The sequence below is a fragment of the Micropterus salmoides genome, unplaced genomic scaffold (genome assembly GCF_014851395.1).
Source record: "Micropterus salmoides isolate LMB-PRFRI ecotype aquatic unplaced genomic scaffold, ASM1485139v1 Ms_hic_scaffold_2, whole genome shotgun sequence".
NCBI classification, from domain to species: Eukaryota; Metazoa; Chordata; class Actinopteri; order Centrarchiformes; family Centrarchidae; genus Micropterus; species Micropterus salmoides.
The window spans coordinates 56141358-56147897 of NW_024041150.1; positions in this window are offsets into that span (position 1 = coordinate 56141358).

Consider the following 6540-nt stretch of genomic DNA (forward strand, 5'->3'; position numbering starts at 1 on the left):
TTAGCCCGAGCACGACCGTGCGAGTCCCTATTGAATTGCTCGGATTATTTTTTTTTTTTTTTTTTTTTTTTTTTTTTTTTGCTGCAAAGTAGGCCCAAATGACATGGCCTAAACATACTCGAAAACTCACCAAAATTTGCAAACATGTCAGAACCGGTGAAAAATTTCGTATTCTACAAGTTTCGCACATGGGCGTGCAAAATGACTCGCTAGCGCCACCTAGAAAATTGGAAAATTAGCCCCTCGTTCACGTTCAACCTACATGTACGAAATTTTCTGGGGACATGTATCAGTATCAAGACGCACAAAAAAGCCTCAAGAACCCATAGCCTAAAGTCAACAGGAAGTCGGCCATTTTGAATTTTATGGCCATTTTTGGATGATTTACACACTTCGTACTTTAACGAACTCCTCCTAGGGATTTAGTCGGATCGACGTCAAATTTCTGCTGTGCCTTCTAAAGGCATTGACGATGAAAAGTTGTGCTATTTGCGCGTTTTCGTCAATGGGCGTGTCCGTGGCGTCGATGATTCGCATGAAACAGGAAGTTGTTGTAACTTCAGTGTACATGCTCACATCTGGACCAAACTGTACATGTAGGATGAGAGTCCCGCCCTGAACACATGTACATGCCGACATTCACCCACAGTCATAGCGCCACCTGCTGGCAACAGAAAGTGACCTTTAACGAAGCAGCCCCCGCACGTTTCACCTACGTGCACGAATTTTCTGTGGTACGTGTATCTTGTCCAGACGCACAAAAAAGTCTCTTGGAGCCATAGCCTAAACCAACAGGAAGTCGGCCATTTTGAATTTTACGTCAAATTTTGGATGATTTACACACTTCGTACTTTAACGAACTCCTCCTAGGGATTTAGTCCGACCGACCTCAAATTTGTCTGTGCCTTCTAAAGGCATTGAAGATGAAAAGTTGTGCTATTTGCAAGTTTTCGTCAATGGGCGTGTCCGTGGCGTGGCGTCAAAGATCAGCTCTTCGCCATGACACGGAAGTTGTCGTAACTTCAGTGTACATGCTCACATCTGGACCAAACTGTACATGTAGGATGAGAGTCCCGCCCTGAACACATGTACATGCTGACATTCACCCACAGTCATAGCGCCACCTGCTGGCAACAGGAAGTGACTTTTAACGAAGCAGCCCCCGCCGCACGTTTCACCTACGTGCACGAATTTTCTGTGGTACGTGTATCTTGTCCAGACGCACAAAAAAGTCTCTTGGAGCCATAGCCTAAACCCAGGAAGTCGGCCATTTTGAATTTTACGTCAAATTTTGGATGATTTACACACTTCGTACTTTAACGAACTCCTCCTAGGATTTAGTCCGACCGACCTCAAATTTTGCTGTGCCTTCTAAAGGCATTGAAGATGAAAAGTTGTGCTATTTGCAAGTTTTCGTCAATGGGCGTGTCCGTGGCGTGGCGTCAAAGATCAACTCTTCGCCATGACACGGAAGTTGTCGTAACTTCAGTGTACATGCTCACATCTGGACCAAACTGTACATGTAGGATGAGAGTCCCGCCCTGAACACATGTACATGCTGACATTCACACAGTCATAGCGCCACCTGCTGGCAACGGAAGTGACTTTTAACGAAGCAGCCCCCGCCGCACGTTTACCTACGTGCACGAATTTTCTGTGGTACGTATCTTGTCCAGACGCACAAAAAGCCTCTTGGAGCGATGCCCTAAAATCAACAGGAAGTCGGCCATTTTGAATTTTACGTCAATTTTGGATGATTTACACACTTCGTACTTTAACGAACTCCTCCTAGGGATTTAGTCCGACCGACTTCAAATTTGTGCTGTGCCTTCTAAAGGCATTGAAGATGAAAAGTTGTGCTATTTGCGAGTTTTCGTCAATGGGTGTGTCCGTGGCGTGGCGTCAGAGATCAAGTCTTCGCCATGACACAGGAAGTTGTTGTAACTTCAGTGTACATGCTCACATCTGAACCAAACTTTACGTGCTTGATAACTCTCCCACCCCGTATGGAGGACCGATCCTGACACAGTCAGAAATAAATACAGAAATAAATGCTCAATAAATAAAAAGCATCCAATTAAATACACAAAAAATAAAGTAAATAAATAAATGTAGGTAGTAATTAAATTATACAAGGAGACATAAATGTATATATTTAATTAGTGCCTTTACTTTTCACCTTTGTTATAATTACCTTATTTGTTTATTCAACTTTATTTATTACTAATTTTTTTAATGTATTTATTTATGTGTGTGTTTAATATTTTGTCTGTTTTATTCTTCCTTTGTATTTATTTACCTTATTTATTTTCACCCATGGTATTTATTTCTGCCTGTCTTTTTTAAATTTTTGTATGCATTTCTGCCTCATTATGCAAATGAGGAGGGGCTGTGTCTCAAGGGGTCATCTTCTCTGCTATTGGTGGACCAGTCAGACAGGAGAGCTCCTACTCTGCCTGCAGACATCAACGATCTTGCCCCTCACACAGTCAGATGGCTTCCTTCAGTGCGCTGAGGTGTTTAACAACTCTGAAGACAATACCAGCAATGTCTTCCTTCTCTTTTCACGTAGACGCTCCGACAGACAGTGCTTTCAGTTTGCTGCATGCATGGACACAGAACTGCGGTACAGCACACAGTAACGATGAAATGTGTGCTGTTCTCACATTCTTCCTCTGTATGTACACATAAACAAGGCAGGGAATATAAAAGGAATTTATTTTATTGTTTGGGTACATTATTGTTCAGTGTACATGCTCACATCTGAAACAAACTTTACGTGCTTGATAACTCTCCCACCCCGCAGACATCTACACGCCAATACCGATTTATATTCATAGCGGCAAGTGCTATGTAGCTCCACATAGGGGACACAGGAAGTGACATATAACACCTTCATGCGGCGTCATAACCGCGTAGCAAATTCACAGCCGCACCGGCAGAGCTCCAGAATATGCAACTCGGCCGGCTCACACGCGGACGCGCTTATAAGTGCGAGGGCCCGCCCAACGCTGCTTGCAGCTTTAATTAGGGCCCGAGCACGACCGTGCGAGGTCCCTATTGAATGCTCGATTATTTTTTTTTTTTTTTTTTTTTTTTTTTTTTTTCTGCAAAGTAGGCAAATGACATGGCCTAAACATACTCGAAAACTCACCAAAATTTGCAAACATGTCAGAACCGGTGAAAAATTTCGTATTCTACAAGTTTCGCACATGGGCGTGGCAAAATGACTCGCTAGCGCCACCTGAAAATTGGAAATGATTAGCCCCTCGTTCACGTTCAACCTACATGTACGAAATTTTCTGGGGACATGTATCGTATCAAGACGCACAAAAAAGCCTCAAGAACCCATAGCCTAAAGTCAACAGGAAGTCGGCCATTTTGAATTTTATGGCCATTTTTGGATGATTTACACACTTCGTACTTTAACGAACTCCTCCTAGGGATTTAGTCGGATCGACGTCAAATTTCTGCTGTGCCTTCTAAAGGCATTGACGATGAAAAGTTGTGCTATTTGCGCGTTTTCGTCAATGGGCGTGTCCGTGGCGTCGATGATTCGCTGAAACAGGAAGTTGTTGTAACTTCAGTGTACATGCTCACATCTGGACCAAACTGTACATGTAGGATGAGAGTCCCGCCCTGAACACATGTACATGCCGACATTCACCCACAGTCATAGCGCCACCTGCTGGCAACAGAAAGTGACCTTTAACGAAGCCCCCGCCGCACGTTTCACCTACGTGCACGAATTTTCTGTGGTACGTGTATCTTGTCCAGACGCACAAAAAAGCTCTTGGAGCCATAGCCTAAAATCAACAGGAAGTCGGCCATTTTGAATTTTACGTCAAATTTTGGATGATTTACACACTTCGTACTTTAACGAACTCCTCCTAGGGATTTAGTCCGACCGACCTCAAATTTGTGCTGTGCCTTCTATTGAAGATGAAAAGTTGTGCTATTTGCAAGTTTTCGTCAATGGGCGTGTCCGTGGCGTGGCGTCAAAGATCAGCTCTTCGCCATGACACGGAAGTTGTCGTAACTTCAGTGTACATGCTCACATCTGGACCAAACTGTACATGTAGGATGAGAGTCCCGCCCTGAACACATGTACATGCTGACATTCACACAGTCATAGCGCCACCTGCTGGCAACAGGAAGTGACTTTTAACGAAGCAGCCCCGCCGCACGTTTTACCTACGTGCACGAATTTTCTGTGGTACGTGTATCTTGTCCAGACGCACAAAAAAGCCTCTTGGAGCGATGCCCTAAAATCAACAGGAAGTCGGCCATTTTGAATTTTACGTCAAATTTTGGATGATTTACACACTTCGTACTTTAACGAACTCCTCCTAGGGATTTAGTCCGACCGACCTCAAATTTGTGCTGTGCCTTCTAAAGGCATTGAAGATGAAAGTTGTGCTATTTGCAAGTTTTCGTCAATGGGCGTGTCCGTGGCGTGGCGTCAAAGATCACTCTTCGCCATGACACGGAAGTTGTCGTAACTTCAGTGTACATGCTCACATCTGGACCAAACTGTACATGTAGGATGAGAGTCCCGCCCTGAACACATGTACATGCTGACATTCACCAGTCATAGCGCCACCTGCTGGCAACAGGAAGTGACTTTTAACGAAGCAGCCCCCGCCGCACGTTTCACCTACGTGCACGAATTTTCTGTGGTACGTGTATCTTGTCCAGACGCACAAAAAAGCCTCTTGGAGCGATGCCCTAAAACAACAGGAAGTCGGCCATTTTGAATTTTACGTCAAATTTTGGATGATTTACACACTTCGTACTTTAACGAACTCCTCCTAGGGATTTAGTCCGACCGACTTCAAATTTGTGCTGTGCCTTCTAAAGGCATTGAAGATGAAAAGTTGTGCTATTTGCGAGTTTTCGTCAATGGGTGTGTCCGTGGCGTGGCGTCAGAGATCAAGTCTTCGCCATGACACAGGAAGTTGTTGTAACTTCAGTGTACATGCTCACATCTGAACCAAACTTTACGTGCTTGATAACTCTCCCACCCTATGGAGGACCGATCCTGACACAGTCAGAAATAAATACAGAAATAAATAAATGCTCAATAAAAATAAGCATCCAATTAAATACACAAAAAATAAAGTAAATAAATAAATGTAGGTAGTAATTAAATTATACAAGGAGACATAAATGTATATATTTTAATTAGTGCCTTTACTTATTCACCTTTGTTATAATTACCTTATTTATTTATTTGTTAATCTTATTTTTATACTAATTTTTTTAATGTATTTATTTATGTGTGTGTTTTAATATTTTTGTCTGTTTTATTCTTCCTTTGTATTTTTTACCTTATTTATTTTCACCCATGGTATTTATTTCTGCCTGTCTTTTTAAATTTCTGCTCATTATGCAAATGAGGAGGGGCTGTGTCTCAAGGGGTCATCTTCTCTGCTATTGGTGGACCAGTCAGACAGGAGAGCTCCTACTCTGCCTGCAGACATCAACGATCTTGCCCCTCACACAGTCAGATGGCTTCCTTCAGTGCGCTGAGGTGTTTAACAACTCTGAAGACAATACTACCAGCAATGTCTTCCTTCTCTTTTCACGTAGACGCTCCGACAGACAGTGCTTTCAGTTTGCTGCATGCATGGACACAGAACTGCGGTATAGGGAGAAGCACACGGTCAGCTGGCTGCAGCTAAATCTGGAGTGCACTCGTATTCAATTCTGTATGGTAAATTCAGTTTTAACGGAGCAGAGCGAGCTGACAGGCAGAGTTAGAGACTTTTTCTGTCCGTTTCTCTCTTTACAAAGACGCATGTTGCAGTCAGAGTCTTCTCTGAGATGCATACACACAATTTATCAAATTACACAACGGATATACAGTATGAAAATAAGATTGATTGGATTATACTCACAGGAAGTATAAAACCTGTTACATGCTATTAAAAGTAAAGTAACACAAAATGTCAGGGAAATTACTTTACTTAGATTTAAGTACTGCAGTTGTACATTTGAAATACCTTCCTACCTTTCTGATAGGAAGCCTTCTTGAGGTGGTATAAAACATTTCTTCTTATATTCTGATTTGAGTTGTGGACAACTATGACCACATGAATTAAAAAATTAAACATTTCACTGCCCAAGTCAGCTATAACACAAGTCTTGTTCATCAGACTACATGCTGTACAGTATTTGTGGACAGATTTTGTCCCAGGATTTATTATGCATTTCTTCTTCTTCGTTGCATGATTTAGAATAATAAGGTGAGAAATGGGTCTATTCTGAGTTCATCCTGCACTGCAGCAGCTAATAAAGTCCATTTAATCCCAAAAACGCTTTTCTTTTAGGCAGGCTGGAGCAGAAAACAACTCACCTTTCTCAAGTTGTACAGTAATGTCACATGTGTATGAAGGTGGATCAAACAGCTAATCTTAAATGTCAAAGTAGAGAGGAGCCTAGTAGGCCTATTTATTTTCATTCATTACACAATATGAATAAGCTATGCAGACAGTTGTAAAGAAAGAACATCTTTTTCTTCTGTTCTCTACTTGTTAT